The sequence below is a fragment of the Homalodisca vitripennis genome, chromosome 4, assembly GCF_021130785.1.
Source record: "Homalodisca vitripennis isolate AUS2020 chromosome 4, UT_GWSS_2.1, whole genome shotgun sequence".
In the NCBI taxonomy this organism is placed as follows: Eukaryota; Metazoa; Arthropoda; class Insecta; order Hemiptera; family Cicadellidae; genus Homalodisca; species Homalodisca vitripennis.
Genome location: NC_060210.1, coordinates 878,380 through 898,168, shown reverse-complemented (window position 1 = coordinate 898,168; position 19,789 = coordinate 878,380). Strand labels below are relative to the sequence as shown.

The 19,789-nt window shown below is 33.8% G+C and overlaps 1 protein-coding gene across 1 annotated transcript in view; it reads right to left on the bottom strand.

Moving 5' to 3' along the window:
* LOC124358885 (juvenile hormone acid O-methyltransferase-like) overlaps positions 1-11,876 on the bottom strand; it is a 35,627-nt gene extending 23,751 nt beyond the window's left edge. The window contains exon 1 of the mRNA XM_046811126.1: positions 11,702-11,876. The gene's annotated coding sequence lies outside the window, so the exon portion shown is untranslated. The remainder of the gene's footprint in view (positions 1-11,701) is intronic.
* Positions 11,877-19,789: the final 7,913 nt, after the last annotated feature.

Below are 19,789 nucleotides of genomic sequence, written 5' to 3'. Positions count from 1 at the left end.
TAGCTGATAATAGAAACTACTGAAGCGAGTTTATCGTATATATCATGCCTGTATTCTTCCTTTTCCCCTCCTTACAACAGCGTCAGAACCTGTTCGGAATGATAGAAAAAAGAAACGTCACAATCAATGTTTACCTTAGGTTACCCAGATAAGAGAGGTAAGGTAGCTGTAGAGAGATCCGCAAAACCAACAAAATCTCTTTACATAATTGTTTTATTAGTTTATCTGTACTTATTCTGTATTAAAAGTGAAACAGTTGGCAAAGATTCAAAGTGAAAACTGCAATTAAACTATATTCCTTCAAAAACTATTTACTACAAACATGAAATCTTTTATTATTATTGAAATATTTTAGTTGAATTTATATTGCAAATAATCTTTAACTAAAATAAAAGTTTCACTATTATTAACATTATTAAAAACCAATATTTATAACGTTAAGTTTTTAAAAAATATATTGGACTTTTATTTTAGGTCTAAATATTTCGGCTAAAAGATAGAAATGGCAAATCGAAGAATGAATAAAACTGGAAGCACACATGAACGAAGCTTTAGGTTTTTAACCTTCAAATTTAACCAAAAGACTTAGAGTGCAGAATGAAAACATAAACAAATGAGATTTTTCTAGTTTATAAATCATTAAATTTTTTATCTTCTTGTTTAACGTGTTTAAATCGAGAAAAGTTGCAATTTAATACTGTGTAAAGGAAGCTCAAATTATACAGTAAAAACTTAAAATTGTAAATAAATAATACTGTACATTCAATTTCGTACATAATTCAAAACTTAGGTAGCTTAAATCTTGGAAGTTACAAAGAACGTTGAAAACAAGAAATAGGTAATTTTAAAGCTATTGTCGTTATAAACATGTCTAAGTAAACGAGACAAATTTATTACTAATATTTAATTTATTGATTATAATAATAAGTAATTCCTTTATCTCAGCGTGTCGAGTTGTAACAGTTTATTATAGTAAACATAATTTATGCATTAATGTTAAATGGGTGGAAGCAAAATCAGTCTAAATATTAAATTGGATTGATAAAAATGGTCTGAGAAAACAACTGATGAATGAATACCCTACCTAGCCTCCCTTCCGCGTCACACCCGCTGTACAGTTTTAACACTTTCATTCTCTCTCCCACCCCCACCCCTATACACCATCAGCCTTATCAGCCACCCCTATCTGTCACACTGATCTTCTCTTTTTCCTCTCTGTTTCACTATCCAATCCCTCCTTGATTATAAAGAAATTCTCAGTTTGTCAGGGAAAATTCTACATCAGACTCATGTTCATGCATATTCCAACACAGATATATACAAGCGTACACATTACAGGCTATAGGCTATACACATTAAATTTATACACATATTCACGAATGTTACCATTATATAGGCACCCTATCTCACCATTATAATCAAACAATCCGTTAATTGTAAAATACTTCAAGCTGCAGCGCCCAATATCTTTAATTTCATATGAATATTTTTTTTAATAACAACCAATCTAAGTATGATAATTTTTTACTTAAAACGATTTTTGTTACATATCGTTTAAAGCCGAGCAGCGCAGGCACAAGGGTGGTTCGGCCGTAATAAGTCTAGAATAGTTATTCTAGGGACAACAGCTGATCCCTCTCGTTCACTTTTCGTTTACTCGTATGTTTAATTTTAAATAAGAATATTACTAAATGTACTTTAAACTAAACAAGTATTATAAAGATCAGTGGTCTTGGCTGTCTCTCCAGCGTGCGATAGTGTTGTTCAAACGACATCCTTATGTCCTATTGTATTCGATTGCTATTATATATATATATATATATATATATATATATATATATAATTTCAATAAACATTCAATTACAAAAAGTACTTGCTCCGCCGGGACTCGAACCCGGATCTCTCACCTTCCGGGTGAGTGTGCTACCATTACACCACAGAGCCCTTACTTTTTACGATTCAATTATTTTGTATTTGGCTTTTTCTTTCACATATGTGTTTAAATAACCAAACTAACATGTGATCGGAAGACCAAATACCTGTCAAATGACTTTTTATTTATATTCATTTGTATAAGTATAAGGCCCTAGTGGTTAATTATCTATAACCAAAAGTGCAATGATAAGTATTATTATTATTTTTTATTAGTTTTGTTGTTATTTGTGTTTTAGCTATATTGTGCCGTTTATCGTCATTATTTGTGTATATATTTATTATTTTAAATCTTAAATTACTCTTTACAAATCTACCCGCATCATATTATACATTTCAAATCTATCTTCACAGTTCCGGCCTAACTAATGCCTTCCAATTATTACCGATTACGCTACCTATCGCCATAACTAAACAACTACAGTTTTATACACATAACGTAGCTATGGTAGGAAGAGTTGATTCAACTGAATGGAAGGTGAACTGAAGCTAAACTCAGAATTCAACGATAATTTCCTACAAATCCCAACAGAAGCACCTTTAACGGTTTATCAAGTTAAATAGTCGATCCCCGTTACGCTATTCATGAACATATCACGCTTACTTACCGCTCACATACTTATCCAAGTCTCTGTAATATTTTATTTTGCCATTTGCATTTTTATATTGAACATATTAAGCAACTAATTACAACGCGAGTGTTTTTATTTGTCACCTCTTCACTTCTGCTCCGCTTCAGGGAAAGGGTGCACCCTCCGCCACTTCCAGTCTCAACGAAGGTTAGTGCTACTCACGCCAAAATATTCGTTTAATTTATTTTTATATTTCTTTGATACATTCCATTACTCTTAAAGACTTCACATACATATATTCAGTTTTATTTTACGCAGTTTAGAAAATCATATCAGGTACATGACGTCCCCCATTGTTCATTCACTGAACAATATTAATTATTGTTTTATATAGTCTATTTAATTGTTATTTCCATATTAGGAAGAATACTTAGACTGAATAAAGGATTTTTGGCTTGGACTTTGACTTTTTGGCTTTTACTGAATAAGACAGCTTCTAGCAAATGCTAGATTTGTCTAGAATGTGCAAAATGTACATTTGTACATAGCAGCACACAAGTTATCAATTTCTGTCCTTATTAGTATAAGGTCCTAGGGCCTCAGGCCTTGGAGAGTCCTTCGAAGTTTAGCATAAACGCGGAATTTCAAAATTCCTGCAAAACATCATAAGAGGTAAAAAAATCATGCTAGTGTACTGGCCAATCAAAGTCGTCCCATATTAAAATGAGACGTTCTGGAAAGTGTTTCCTCAAAACAGCCATCGGTGCCCTTGAAATGTGAGCCGTATTCACATGCATCCTCCAAGATTCAAGTCACTTTTGGAGAGTAACTGCCCAGTCGCAAAGACAACAGTCTGCCATCTTCATTTTCGGTTTAAGATATATTGACTGAATATGGCTCTCCGCAGGGAAACCGAAATATTTCTAGAATTTAATTGTTTATCAATGTTTCAACGCTGTGTAAGCCGGAAAATATTATAGTAATTCATTGCCCAGTTGTATGTTAATGTTGATGATTTCTGTGAAACATCTTTAAATCTGTCATTTTACATATTCTATATGTAGTTCTCCCAGATCTTATATGTTACTTTCGAAGTTAGCCACTAAATGAACTTACTCCCCCAGACCGATAATGATATCCCTAGACATTACAAGTACTAACGAGTTAGCGAAAACAGATATTGTTGGTTAAGGATGAAGTTCAGGAAATTCTCCTATATTACTATTACTTACTGACTAAAATATCTACACCAGTGGTTATGTTCAATCAAAAGATATGACATAATTTCAATTCGTACACCTATTCAGCAACCTTTTACAGTTCTTAGTTCAATAGTGGGGTCATTTTAATGATTAAAATAATTCTAAATTCTACTTGACCAATTAAAATAGGTTTTGCATTATCATGTACAACAATTCATAATGTCGTAAACAAACTCATTTCTCAAAATCTCAAGTTACACAAAGTAACGCGCCTCGTTGCTACGTTATAGTACAGTAATAACACTCTTTAATTAATTTCTGAGTTGCGGTTACTAAGGTTATAGTAACTATTGTGCATAAGAGGTGCACAAGAATTTTGTATTTGATAAAACAATTTTTGTGAACAGCCTTTTTTACATAAAACTTTTAGTGATTTTGCACACCACCATGGACTAACATGCAGACCCTATGCATTAAAATAGCTTAACATCGAAAATAAAATCATTCACAAAGAAGATATGAAAAGTAAAATATCTGTCTGATCTTCTGATAAGTTATGTCTAATTTCAAAATGACTGCGGTGTATGGTTTGTTTAAACTCGTAATATAAATGACTGAGCACTTTTGTCAGTTTGCGATGAGTCATAAGCATACATGTTACTTTTAGGGTCAATACTAATATAAGCCTACTTGCTGTTTCTTGTCACTTAATAAACCTCGGAACTATTCCAATGCTAACCCCCTGTTCTAAGAATCAAACGCTCTGGTATGATTTGTTTATTTTATTATATTCATGTATTTGGTTAGTTATTCACCTGAAGAAGAGATCAGATTGCAGATCTCGAAACGTAGTGCTACTGACGTCGTATCACTAAACGATGGCAAATGTCCGGTAAGATGCCGTTTCTTTGGTTTATACGTCGGGAGTTTGGATCTGATTGAGAGGTAGCACATGTTCAAATCCTGCCTGTATCCGTAGCACCTTTTATCAGTATCATCGACATTGAATTTGCATTGGCTCTCAACCTTGATAAGATCCTCGTACAGGGTAGTTGCTCATGGGGTCGAGAAGAATAAGGAGATCTTAAAATTACATTGGCCTCCCCTTAAAACAAACAAAATACAAAATTGAAACCAATTAATTTGAGTTGTACTATTCTAAACTTTCATGACAACATATAAACCAGAATGTCCTTACACAAGGTAAATAATAACATCAACTGATTTTATTAACTAATTACAGTATCTAATATCAACAGCAGGTTAAGAAAATGTTTTATATTCTACATTATTACAAAACTCCTTAAATATTTGGTTTTCCTTAAAGAACCAGATATGTTAATAGAAAATATTTTAAGGCCAATAAAATTAAAGAGTGCTTAAATCTGGATTTGTTATCTTAGGTGATCTAATATTTCCTCTTGCGATTCGATATATTAAGTTATTGTTGATATTTCTACTTCATGTATAAAATAGTTCCGGAATTCTAAAATTAGAAAAATGTAAAAATAATTATGAAAAAAACAATTCTCCAGTAAAGTACTTTGAAGTCCGCCAAAACAGAATATGCCATAATGAAGACTAGAGTAAATCAAAACGAAATAAAGTTATATTGACAGTGAAGTGGTATAAGAATTGTGTAAATAAAATATTCTAATAACATTGGACAATATGTAATCATACCATATTGAGTATGCTATCAAAGATAATACCCAGCTAATAGCAAAACTAGTTGGGCCAGAGTTTAATTATTTTGTTTTGCAAACATTAACGTGCATTTTATTAATTTTTCATCATTATCTAATTTTGATACGATTAGTAATCACATGTTTAAATGTCTCCTATGACTATGAACAAGAAAAAAAAACTAATTACATTTTTTATTTGCAACATTTTTGTCAGTGTAAAGAGGAAACACATGTAATTGGATAGGTCATCTGCTATCCACGTAATCTTTAAGTAATTACTAATAAACATTTCAAACAAACTTGCTAAGAGTTCCGATCCTTGTGAACGACACCTAATAAAATTTCTGTTTGATAACTTTTAGGGTTAATACTAATGGTACATGACATTTCTTGTCTGTTAACACTCTTCGGAAGCATTCCAATGTTAAACCCCTAACACAAATAGACTAATGTTGTGATCAACAAGGCCAAGTCTTTTTAATACACAAACATACCTGAGGTTTATTATTTGCTTTAAACTATAGTAAATTTGTTCGGTGAAAAATCAAAGCATCTTCAATTGATTTGTGTTTAGTAAACCCATATTGCCTATAGCTAAAATTTTAATGTACCTACGAGTATTTATGGAATCTAACAGTATTTTCGACATTAATTTTTTTAAGTCTTTTAAGAAGACGAAAAGAGCCTGGTGGGTCTAAAGTTATCAAGTTTCAATGTAGGTTCCTTTCTATGAATGGGAATAACAGTGCTTTTGTCCTTTTACTAAAAGTTAAATTTTAACTATCTTCCTACTTCATGTTTTATTAAACAAGAGCTGTCTGTATATTTTCATGTTTAGGCTTTTAACAATCTTCCCGCATTTTAAGTACAGTAGTGGGATAGATAAGAGTACAGGTAGGTAAAGGAAGCACGATTGTTGGACCTTGTCGACAGTTTGCAAGTCTTAACACGCTAAAAGTACAGATGAAATAATTAGTCTGGGCGCGCGGCCGGTCGGTGGTAGGCTATGGCGCGGGGGAAAGGGGTGTGTAATCGGGTCCATATCCTGAAAAACATCACGCCCGGCCGCCACGGTGGCGGACTTCAAGGTCGGGCCAGCCGAGGCTTGCTGACTTGTGACTCATCTTTCCCCTCCCCGCAAACCTAATTACTTCTCGTTACCTTTTCGCCCATCCCCCTTTTTTCTATACTTTTTCTTTCAATTCTCCTTCTTCCTCGCTTATCTTTTGTCTTAAGTTTTAGAGATATCTTTTTGGTCTCTTCTGTTTTGACTTTCACCTTTATCAATTGTTCTTTTTTACTGCATCCTTTTGTTTCCTTTCCGTCCATTTATCTCTCTTTTTTCTTTTACTAACTTTTTTTCAGTCTTTCTTTGTTTTTTTAATTGTTCTTTTCTTTTTACACTTACCTTCTTTGGGGTAGTATGTGTAGTTCTGTTTTTGTTTTTTTTTTTTTTTTCAGCAAACCTTTTATTCTTCCTTTCCTTCACCTTAACCTTTCTTGCTTCTTTGCGATTTCTTTCTTAACCTTCTTCCCTTCAACCTTCTATCTTCATAATTTTTCCTTTTCTTGTTTTCTTTTCTTTTTCTTTTTAAACCCCCCTTACTTTTTTTTCACTTCCTTCCTTCTTTTCGACCTGTACTGACCTTCTCGTTCTCTCTTTTTTCCATATTTCTTTGATTTTTTATTTTTTAAATTTGACCTTTCTTGCTGCCTTTTCTACTTTTAGTTCAACCTTTCTTTTTTCCCTTGCATCCACAAACCAACCTTTCTTACTTTTTTAACCTTTCTTTCCTTTTCTTCTTCTTTTTTTTTTCTTCATTCTTCCTTTACCATTTTCTTTCTTTCTTTTCAACCTTCTCTTTATATCTTTTCTTCTTCTTCTTTTTGCCTTTTTAATCTTATTTTTCTTATTTGATTTTAACCTTGTTTCATTGATGTTTTTTTTTTTCTTCTTCTTTTTTTTCTCCTTTTTTTCTTTTTTGAACTTCTTTTCTATTTTCTTTAACCTTTTTCTTTTACCTTCTTATCTTAACCTATCTTAAGTTTAACCTTTTTCATCTTTCATTTATAACCTTTTTTTTTTTTTGTTATTTTATCTTTCCTGTTTTCATTTTTTTCCTTCATTAGTTCTTTTTGTTTTCTTACCATTTCTTTTCTTTTCCTTCTTGTTTTTTCAATTTTCGCCATCCATAGCAATATAATCACCATGGGGAGGACATCGGTTGTCATAGAGTGAGCATCGTTAAACATCAGATATTTAACAGTGAGTTGAATTCTAACTGTGTGTAATTTACTGTGGCACTTAACTTGAAGAAATTATTACGTTCAGTGTTTTTGTATTGTTTATTTTGGATTTAATAAGAAGCTTTTTCAAAGCAATATGTGTGACTGCTGAAATCAAAACTGAAGGTAAGAGTTTGCACAGACCAAGTCGTGAAATATTGTCAGTAATGTAAATTCAATTCATGAAGAAAAAAGGAGGCTTGATGAAAAACTTTAAGTATTTCCCTTGCAAGGCCCGTGTCCGAACAGCAGTAGCTACAGGCGTCTCCAACACGTGAAATCCTTCAAGAATTAATAAAAGCTTAAAAATTAACCGTTAATAATGACAATGGTGAAAAGTAGCTTTCTTACCCCAAACAAATGAAAAGGAAATCTAAAAGCCTATTACAGATTGATGACTTTGACAAAGCTCTGATAAGGCGAGATGTGTAGCGAGTTCCATCTTCTAAAAAACCAAGCTACCAAACTGTATCTTTGTTACATGAAGAATTGAAACAGCGGATCGACTTAAAAAGATCAAAATCAGCCTCAACAACATTCTTAAAGAACTTGGTTTTCGATGGAGAAGGACACAAAATAAATAACTACCGCAAGCTTTTGATTGAGACTAATGAAATAAGAGAAAAAAAAATTCGAATTTCGTAAGAGCACTCACGTCAAACGTTACAGAGATGAAGTACGTTCGAATTATATACTTAGACGAGACTTATATACTGACATAGTCAATTCATCGTGGTCTGACAATCAACTAAAGGAATGCGTGTTCCCATTCGAAAGGGGACCGTTGATCATGATACACGCAGGAAGTGAAGCGTGGTTGTCCCAATGCATTGACAATGTGGAAGGCCTCGAGTCCATTCGGGTGATTACCTTACGTAAACGTGAATAGGAATTCAATATGAAAAGGATGAGAGAAAAAACTTCTGCTAACTTACCGACTCAAGATCATTTATTGTTGTTTGATAACGCCCCCTATCACAAGTACAAAAAGGACAAAGCACCTACATTCAAAAAGTAAGAAAACCAATTGATGAAAGATTGGCTTTCTAAACATCAAAATAACCGTTTTTTTCGGATGATTTGCTAGTCCCGAGCTGTAACAGGGTTATTCTCACTAAAATAAACGAGATTTTGTTATGATATGACTTGATGAACATAGTGACCAGCAGTGGAGGACATTTTGCTTCGGCGCTCCCACGATACCACCCGGACTTAAAACCCTATGACTCATTTGGGCTGAAGTGAAAAACTACGTACCAGTAGAAAATATTCATGCATGTTTTCAAGTAATTAAGTCTTACGGAGAGAAAAGTTTTCACTTATAGGTGCAAGAGAATTGGCTAGAAAGTGCGAACACGTGGAAAAAAAATGAAAATGATTTATTCCTTCAGCGAGCCCCAAAATGACAATCTCGTTGGACTCAATGATCATTTCACCGGCACATTAAGAGTGACAGCAGTGAACAACTCGCCAGATGACTTGAGCGGCATTGAAACTTTGGTGATTGACGGCATTGAAGATTTGGATTGAACGATGTAATAACGTTTACAAATTTTATTATTATTTACTAACATGTTTTACATTACTTCTGTCATTAAAAAACTGTCGGAGAATGTTGAATGGACAACACTTTCTGTATTCTATTCTATTATGTAAGGATCTAGCTTTATATTTATAAGCCATTTAAAGACAGTTTAAATTTAAATGTTAAAACTGAACTTTTATCCTTATTTTTATCGCTAGATAAATATAATAGTGGAGGTTTATAGTAAGCCTAATTGTCGATACTTTCACCTAAAAGAACGAAGACCGTACTTGAGATCAGACCTGTTAGAAGTTCCGCGCGCCGAGTGTTTTAAATATTAAGATAACGCTTAATTTCCCCGGAATGAGGGGTACGTAGAAAAAAGTTTTTTAGACAAAGAAATCGCAGTTTAAATTAATTCGATTTTCTAAAACTTTTCCACGGGAAGTTTGATACTGACAAAAATAAAAAACTCTCCTCGCAGAGCGAAAATTTCATGTCATAAAATCAACCAAACTTGAAACTGTACTTGGTTTTTACTAATTTAGACATTATTATTTTAGAAATTGACATTTTTTAATACGTATTATGGTTGAGAAGACCAAGAAGTGTGTTCTTTAATTGATATAACTTTTTATACGATAAAGGTAATGGCAAAAATGCTCATTTCCATGTGTTTGAATGGAATAGTTTTTTGTGAAAACGTTCGCGTGACAGCGAAATAGAACCTCGCGACGTGCCGAACCTTTGTGAACGGCTTTAAGTGCCAGAGCCGCGAGCCCCAGACTATAATTCAAATAATTATTTCATCTGGTATCATTGATTACTTCTGCTACTGCGGGAAGCTACTCACGCTATCTACCTCGACCTTTGCAATGCTCTTATCGCTCACAGAACACATTAATTCACTGATTAATTTTCAATACCCACTAGAGTAGTTCTTACATTGTAAAATATTTTATAGTTGGTACAGTCTTTAATGGCTACTGCAACTATATCTGATAATTTATTTAATGAAAACGAGAATCACAAAGTCCTATTCTTATATTCCTCTATAACTTTTTTTTAATTTTATTTAATATTTTTATATTTGTTCAAGGTTGTATTAACTTAGCTTTATTTAACTTCTTAGCATAATCTAAAGTTTCAAATTAATATAACTTTTAATTAAAATATTCATAAAGATGTCACAACACTTTTCAGCTAGCATTAGTATCTAAAAATATGAAATCCTAGTCAACGTCATTTAAATTTTGGTTCTTTTCCGTTAATTCACTACCATTAGTTTTATGGTCTGGAATTCCGTTGTAATATTTTCCTTGTTTTCATGACGTTTAAGAACGCGCTATATATATATAATTTAGTTAGATAAATTTAGTAGTAACAAGTCAACTTTAGTTAAATTCTTAAACATTTTCGTATTTTCGTAAAATAATAATTATTTTTAACACTAAATAAAGAGTTTACACATCTAACACCACGTGTCTTTTGTCGACCACTACATTTAGAAAATCTTTCCTTGGTGTCATTTAGTTATAACACAAACAATTACAATTTCTTCTTAAGCTTCTGATGTTTGTATAAACTAAACTAATAGCAGAATTGTTTCTCAGGAAAGCTAAGAATTTATTTAGATTAAAAACAGAGGTATAACCTAAAGTTAACGTATAGTCTTATTACTTTATGGTTTCCACACTTATTCAAAGGCAATTATAAAATATATAATACACTTATTAAATATTGTTTATTGAGTATTATTTTAACAAAAATATGGGAATTTCTAGGCCTACTTAATGTTATAAAGCTCTCATAACGGTTTTATGAACTTTCTTCCCACCGATTACCAATCAATCAATAATATTTTGGTTCACCAGCCATTTTAGCCACAATATTCAAGTAGATTTCCGTTGGACTTCGTATCTATACTCCCTGTCTTTTGAAAGACTAGAATCTTTGTTACGCTAGCCCGGTTACGTAACATTCTAAGTTCCCAGCCTTTTAAAGCTCCTTATTTTTGGAAGCTCCCGAACTGAGAGCTTCCAACTTCAATTCATATATTGCTTATAAGAGTAATAAGTATTAAATATTCATTTATTTGTAGTAAAAATATTGATATGGACGGATTTGCAAAGAAAACCTACACACGACGGTGGATGGTGCCCGTCAAGAGGCAATATAGGACAGTTACAGTGATCAACAGACAGTGATTTGATGTTACTAATTATTAAATCAAGAGGAATACTGTTACAATTAAGAACATCATTTTGGGATTCAAGATCGTGCGTTGCCGTAAGGCGAGAGAAAGTTTTTACTACAGTGCTTCCAAACAACATATTACAGTTTAATCCTAACTAATATTACCAAATTATTAAACATAGACTTACTTTTAAAATCCTCAAAAGAAAGAAAGTAGTTATCATACAAACAGCGATTACTGTTAGGAGGAAAACAAACAACAGTTACACAAACAGATACATTTGAGTGACGTATGCGCACCTGCAGCCAAGTAGATTCAACCAAGATCGCGAGGAATGAGCTGATCGCCAGCCGTCACACACACACTTTACATACTTGTAGCCGCCAGCAATTAATACCCCTCCCCGCCGATCTTTACCAGTTAGCAGATATCTGTCTCGTCTGAATACAACATAACGGTTATCAAATAGTTTCCTATCACATACATATGCTTTCTGTCAGCCACGTTTATGTTAAGGCAATAATATCATATTGCTCGCTTAACACAGAATCAAATAATGCATACGTTTTGGTACGCAAACATCTTACATTCATTATGATTTGATCCACAGGATTCATTCTAATTTATGACTACAATCCAAATAAACGTGATAAACCAAATGGCGCATAGAGTAAAATTCGCATGGAGAGTGGGTGATAGTGGTCATCATCTCAAACAAAAAGTTATATAAACATAGTTCGAGAATGTCTCGTTTATCCGCTGGCCGCAATTTTCTATAAAATAAATATTGTCTCAAAAATTTCAAAATAAAATTCTAAAAAATATTCATGTTTAGCTTTAATTAATATTAAAAAGTTACGCTGAAATTTTTTAAAGTTAAATAATAAAAACACCATTATAGTTATAAAAGGTCTACTGGATACCAGCTATATAGAGAGAGAATTTATGTACGTCCATAACAGTCCTAAGTTACACGTTCTCTCCGGGAGATGCTAAAGAACAATGAACAAAAACTTTTGTTAGCTATGCTCTCTGCGGCTCCCCACTATAGACAAATATAGCTATTAGTCTATAGCAGCTTGCGGATTCAGACCTGTAGGCCTCTAGGAGGTTTTAATCTCTGGTTTCTCAAGGTTCCCGAAGGTTTCCATAGCCTCGCTGATCCTGGCCTTCAGCAGCACCAGGCCTATGGTAGTACCACACTTTTACAGTATTATTTCACTGTATACATTGCCAAATATATGATATACAACATACGAGGTGTGACAATAAAGTAATGAGGCTTATGTGCAAAAACAAGTTGCTTGCTGTCTTAGTCAAGTTTAGTGTGTTCTCCTTTAAAGTAGTTCCCCTCTGATTGCACATACTTTTCCCAGTGCTTCTGCCATTGATTGTAACATTTCTGGAACTCATCCTCTGTAATATCCTATAAGACCCTCGTCACAACTTTTTGGACATCTTGTGTTGTTTGAAAATGGTGTCCCTTGACCGCCCTTTTGACTTGTGGAAATAGAACAAAGTCGCACGGAACGATAACTGGTGAATAAGGTCACTGTGGCTACTGCAATTTGTTTTAAGGTTAAAAATTGCTCCCAGACAGAGCAGTATGGAATGGCGCATTATCGTGATGCAGAATCCAATTATCAGTAATGTTGGCACGGACAGGAAAATTTCTTTTTAGTAATAATGGTTAACTGTCCAGGATGCACCCACTCTTTATGAACAATTCTCTTTGAATCAAAGTAGCATACAAGCGTGCATTTCACTTTTTAATTTGACATGCGAGCTTTTTTGGTCTGGGTGATCCCTTTCAGCACCATTGCGAACTTTGACGTTTTGTCTCTGGATCATGCTGAAAAACCTAACTTTCATCGCCAGTGATAATATGGCTCAACAGTTCTGGATTGATTTCCATTTGTTCTAACAAATCGGCTGCCACATTTCACTGTTTCTCGCTTGTTGTGGTGTGAGATTTTTGGGAACTATTTTTGCACAAATTTTTCTCAAACCAAAATCTTCAGTTATTATTAGACGAACCGTTTCTTAATTAATGTTCGGTTCTTCTGCAATCATTTTCATAGATAATCTTCGATCAGATCGTACGAGTTCACTCACCCTGGCCAAGTTGACATCCGTCCGTGAGGTCGTCCACTGCGGTCATCATCTTCAACATTCGTTCTGCCTTCACTAAACATTTTACGCCAACGAAAAACTTGAGCTCTTAACATAACCTTCTCTCCAAAAGACTTCTGAAGCTTGCCATAATTTGTCGTCGCATTTTCACCCAATTTAACGCAAAAATAAATGCATATCGTTACGCAATATTATGCGGTTACATTTCTGTGACGAGGGTCACAAACACGTGTTAACTTATTGCAGCACAACTTACGACTGAGCAGCTGCATCGATGGACTAGAAGCAGCTTATAGATCAAGGTCAAAGATTTTGTGCCTAGCAAGCCACTTTTTTGTAGGGTTCCCACATCTTGCGAATAAAATCAGTCTCATTACTGTATTGTCGCACCTCATATGCTTAAAGGTTTTGATACTAACAAAGGATTAAATTTGTCCAGAATTGCTTAATTTTACTCAGGTCTATGGATTGCAAATTCTTTACACAGTAGTAGAGGTGGTAAACTAGTGGAATAAGATTTGTCTATGCCAAAGTTAATGTTTCTTTACCATAAAAAATTGTATTATACTCCGTTATGTATCAACAGTGCATTAGGATTGGAAGAGACAATGGAACATGTAATATTTATAAGTTTAAGACTTGAATATGTCAGACATAAACATTTGATAGTAATCCAGACAAAATATAAAAATAGTTTAATACAGGCCTTCAAATCATTAGACAGTAGTGTATTTGAGGAAATCAGTGATTTTAAAGATCTATTACTAGAGTAAATAAAATATACCAATACAAACATTTATGCCATTCCGTCTTGGGTTTCTCCGTGGCCCCCTCCTTTTTAACAGGCGAGTCTGAAAGGCCTCTGACTAGAAGATCCTTGTTATCACTACCAATCATATTTTGCATTAACATTGAATGCAACATATGTATGTGTGAATGTGACACTGTGGGATGATTGCAAAGTTTTATTCTAAATGGCTGACTTTTACCATATAATTTATATTGTTTACGGTAATAAAAGATTTGAATTTGAATCATACCTGCTTTTACATCCTCTAAAAATGTTCTCTTCTTGTAATAACCCACCTTCCACCCTCCCCACCCCCAAAAAGACGTAAAAGCGTTTCCGCGTTTACACTGGAAACAAAACATGTTTATAAACATTGTTTTTGGAACTTTTGTTCCAGAAACAATGTTCCTGGAACTTTGTTTATAAACTTTGTTTATATTTTGCTACTATCATGATATTTTGCACACAATGTTCCTAAACATTTTAGGACAGCCACTCTTGAAGATGTCATCTAACGAGGAGGATGTTCTTCTTCTAGCTGCCGCTACCTGTGTTTTGTTATGTGACAGAGAACCCAGGAGGTTCTGGGTAAGGCCTTTCACTTGCGTCACAAGGTGTTTATAGTGGAAGTGACCTATTCAAAGACCTTAACCCTAGAGAGCTAACGTGTTCAAAAAGTTACGTTAAAGCTAACGAATCGTAAAAATTACGACAGGATTCAAAAAATGTACAAATACATTTTATTTTACAAAAATGTCATTTAATTGCGTATTAACACTTATAATACAGCTTAGTAAACCTTTTTAAAACTAAGTCTATGGTTAAATCTCATCTATACAATGGACACAGCATCTTGCGCGATGCTCGGAACAGATTGGCTTGGCACATCGGCAGCAAAAGATTGACGTCATCCTCCGTTTTGCTGATGGACATATTCAGCAAATTGTTCGACGGGGGTGTTGAGGGACATTAACTTTGTTTGTTTGAAGAGGTGCCTTAATTATTTCAGCAATTGATTAGCGGAGTTTTCTTGGTAAGTTTGGGTAGTTCATACGGTGCTGAAGCCATGGTGTGATGAGGTCATATTGGATTTGCATTGCAAAGTTTCTCCTTGAAAGCGATTTCGGGCCCATTTTCACCATGTTACTAGTGTAAATAACATATAAATTTTACTAGCATGATATTTATCATGCCAAAAAATACGCATGATGGCTACCGCCTCGTCTTTCGGCTGCACGTCATTTGATGGCACATTTGATCCAAAGTATCAACTGCACCTTTGGTTGCGTTGTATGTCTCAATGATTAGAGGTTTTTTTGAGTCCTTATCAATTGATGGCTTTTCATGACAAGTCGATAGAAGCAACACATTTTTGGAATTCTTGACTTTGTATGACACCATTGTTTTCATTCCATCGAAACAAAAACATACTGACAACTTGTTCTACCAACAACAGAACGCATAAAAAAATTATTGGTAGAACCTGATGATTTATGTTTCTCAAACAATGTTCCTATATCTAAACGTCTTGTTATTTCGAAACATTCCACAATGTTTATAAACACCCTTTGATCTTACCGCTTTCTACGGGAAACAAGAAACGTGTGGAGAAACACCGAATTTCTGTTCCGAAACATTGTTTATAAACATTGTTCCAAGTAGTTATTCTTCGATTTGAGGAACATTGTTCCGAAACACTGTTTATAAACATGTTTTTGTTTCCAGTGTAAACGCGGCTTAATGTTAATATTATTATTATTTGAATTCGACAATGGATTTCAAAATGTCTCTGAGGATTCTCACTGTCATTTCGCTTTACATTCAAGAAGTAATAATGTACGCTGATGGGGAGAATATTCCAAGGACCAATGATGTACACCACTACAACACCAGAAATGTACACCTCTACAACCTTCCTGTACATCGTCTGAGGCTTTATGAGCGAAAACCATCATATATGGGAATGAAGCTCCACAATCTCCTACCACCTCATCTGCTGTCCAAAAGAGGAAAGGAACTCGAGATAACACTACATCAATGGCTTCTGGACCGGCCATTCTACACGCTGGAAGAGTATCTTCAAAAAACCTTTTCCTGATGTTAATGTATTTAATGACACTGTTTATAATCTCAAAGATTGTAAATAAAGATATTCTCATTCTCATTCTCATTCATTCTCATTCTCATTCTCATACAATGTAATAGTTTAACGTATTTGGTTATTTGCTCTGTGAATTACATATTGCATATTACAGAGTCCATTTGGTCTCTGGCGTTACTTAGTAAACGTAAACTGAACAAAGAAGAAATAGTGCGATTTATCACCAATTACGAGGAAGGCAAAAGCTGCGTTTACACTGGAAACAAAACATGTTTATAAACAGTGTTCCGGAACAATATTCCTCAAATCGAATAATAACTACTTGGAACAATGTTTATAAACAATGTTTCGGAACATAAATTCGGTGTTTCACCACATGTTTCTTGTTTCCCGTAGAAAGCGGTAAGATCAAAGGGTTTTTGTTTATAAACATTGTGGAATGTTTCGGAAACACAAGACGTTTAGATATAGGAACATTGTTGAGAAACATAAATCATCAGGTCTACCAATAATTTTTTATGCGTTCTGTTGGTAGAACAAGTTGTCAGTTTGTTTTGCAGTCTGACCAGTACGGTGTACAGTGTTGCTATGAGTTCTGTAGTCCAGTAATGTTATTCTAGTGCTATGGAGTGGAACAGGGAGCAAGTGACTTTACTTATTGATATGTATAGAGAGAAAAGGGAAAGTTGGGACCAGTATGTTTTGTTTCGATGGAATGAAAACAATGGAATTCATACAAAGTCAAGAATTTCAAAAATGTGTTGCTTCTATCGACTTGTCATGAAAAGCCACCAATTGATAACGACTCAAAAAAACCTCTAATCATTGAGACATACAACGCAACCAAAGGTGCAGTTGATACTTTGGATCAAATGTGCCATCAAATGACATGCAGCCTTAAGACGAGGCGGTGACTATCATGTGTATTTTTTGGCATGATAAATATAATGCTAGTAAATTCCTATGTTATTTACACTAGTAACATGGTGAAAATGGGCCCGAAACCGCTTTTAAGGAGAAACTTTGCAATGCACATCCAATATGACCTCATCACACCATGGCTTCAGCACCGTATGAACTACCCAAACTTGTCAAGAAAACTCCGCCAATCAATTGCTGAAATAATTAAGGCACCTCTTCAAACAAACAAAGTTAATGTCTCTCAGTACTCCTGTCGAACAATTTGTGGAATATGTCCATCAGCAAAACGGAGGATGACGTCAATCTTTTGCTGCCGATTTGCCAAGCCAATCGGTGCCGAGCATCGCGGAAGATGCTGTGTCCATTGTACAGATGAGATTTAACCATAGACTTAGTTTTGAAAAGGTTTACTAAGCTGTATTATAAGTGTTTATACGAAATTGAATGGCATTTTTGTAAAATAAAATGTATTTGTACATTTTTTTGAATCCTGTCGTAATTTTTACGATTTGTTAGCTTTAACTTAATTTTTTGAACACGTTAGCTCTCTAGGATTAAGGTCTTTGAATAGGTCACTTCCACTATAAACACCTCGTGGCGCAAGTACGACGCCTTACCCAGAACCTCCTGGGTTCTCTGTCACATAACAAAACACATGTAGGCAGCTAGAAGAACAACATCCTCGTCGTCAAACGACATCTTCAAGAGTGGCTGTCCTAAAATGTTTAGGAACATTGTGTTCAAAATATTTCATGATGGTAGCAAAATATAAACAAAGTTCCAGGAACATTGTTTCTGGAACAAAAGTTCCAGAAACACTGTTTATAAACATGTTTTGTTTCCAGTGTAAACGCAGCTTTAGACAAACAGCTGATCTGAAAATTATTAATTTTATTATATTGATGTATTTAATTATTAATGTGTTTGGATCAAACACGGATTAGACACACATTTTTACAAAAGTACCTAATATAATAAAAACAACTAATCTACAAAAGTGAGGGTTGGTTTGTAAATTCATCGGTGTTTCCTATTTTTCAATAAGCTCTCTAAAATATTATGTTTCTTACATTTCTCAAAGGCCTTTAAATGTAATCAAGAAATAAGTAGAAGAAGAAGAAGGTGCAATAGAACAAACAAACAAAAATATAACACTTTGTTAGTGTTACTGTTATATGTTAGGTTAGTGTATTTTATTGTTACAATTTATACTGAACGAGATAGTATGTGTTTTACGTTAATTTATAACCGTGTTTTATTTCATTAAAACTTATCACAAGGTCGAAAGTCATTAAATTTCTGTTTCTAAGTTTTATAAAAATATTTTTGGGTCACTCAAATAGTTAGTCAATTTATTCAATGGTCTCTCAAATGCACAAATATGAATATATTATGTATAAACTCTTACATTTTGTTACAGTAAAAATTACTGAGAGAGTAAACCTTTGAAGAAATTTACCGTTTAAAAACTGTTGGCTAATCATCTGAACTACTACTACATTAGGATTAGGATCAGGTAAGCCTACGGTAAACAATATCAGTTTCTAGAGTTTAAATAATCAATAACAAGAGATTAGTTGTAAATTTGGTAATTGTCCATTTTAGCCACTTCACACTGGACTATTTGTCAAAATTTTAATTTAAAATACGTAAAGGAATAGAAGAGTAGCTTAGTAAAAGACATAGGCTATAAAGGGGGAGGAAGCCTAAATAATAACCGAGTTGCCTTTGGCCTTTGGCAGAATCCTGCACTTCTAATGTTCTTATTTTGAAATCTGATACGTACGCATCAAAACCTAACCAATCAGAAATTAGACAATAGGCTAATTTAATAACGAGATGTGCCTGTAAGATGCGTATTTGCAAAAAAGACTGAAAGTATAGAATAAATAACAACGGTTTCTATCTGATTAAACGGAGATCACATATTCAAAGCACGCTGCGGCTGATATGGTTAGGCGATTCAGGTTTACTAACCTAACCTAACCGTTAGTATTTATTGTGTAACTGTCCAATCAAAGTTGCTAAATCCCGTTTATTATTGGTGGCCTTTGTTTAGTCAGAAAGTCCCAAAACAACAAACTATCCTATAACTTCACTATAGAGGTATAAACTGTTACCAAAATGAGCAAAAAGTACTGGAATAACTTTTAAATCCACCTCATATGCAGTTTGTAGTCCTACTCTGACCTCTAAAATTCCTTTGTACTGGTATCAGTGGGGTTAACAGCCTGAATATCTAATCAAAATTTCAATGTTATTAATGTATTCTCCTCATCTTTCTAAACACATATATATAGATATATATGGTTTTAGGGGGTGGAAATTGCAATTAATTTTGTTATTTAATAATTGAAATGTAAGTTTGTGTACATATTCTTTTTATCTCTTTTGAAAAGACAAGAAATGTCCAAATAAAATGTCAAACTGTTATTAAACATT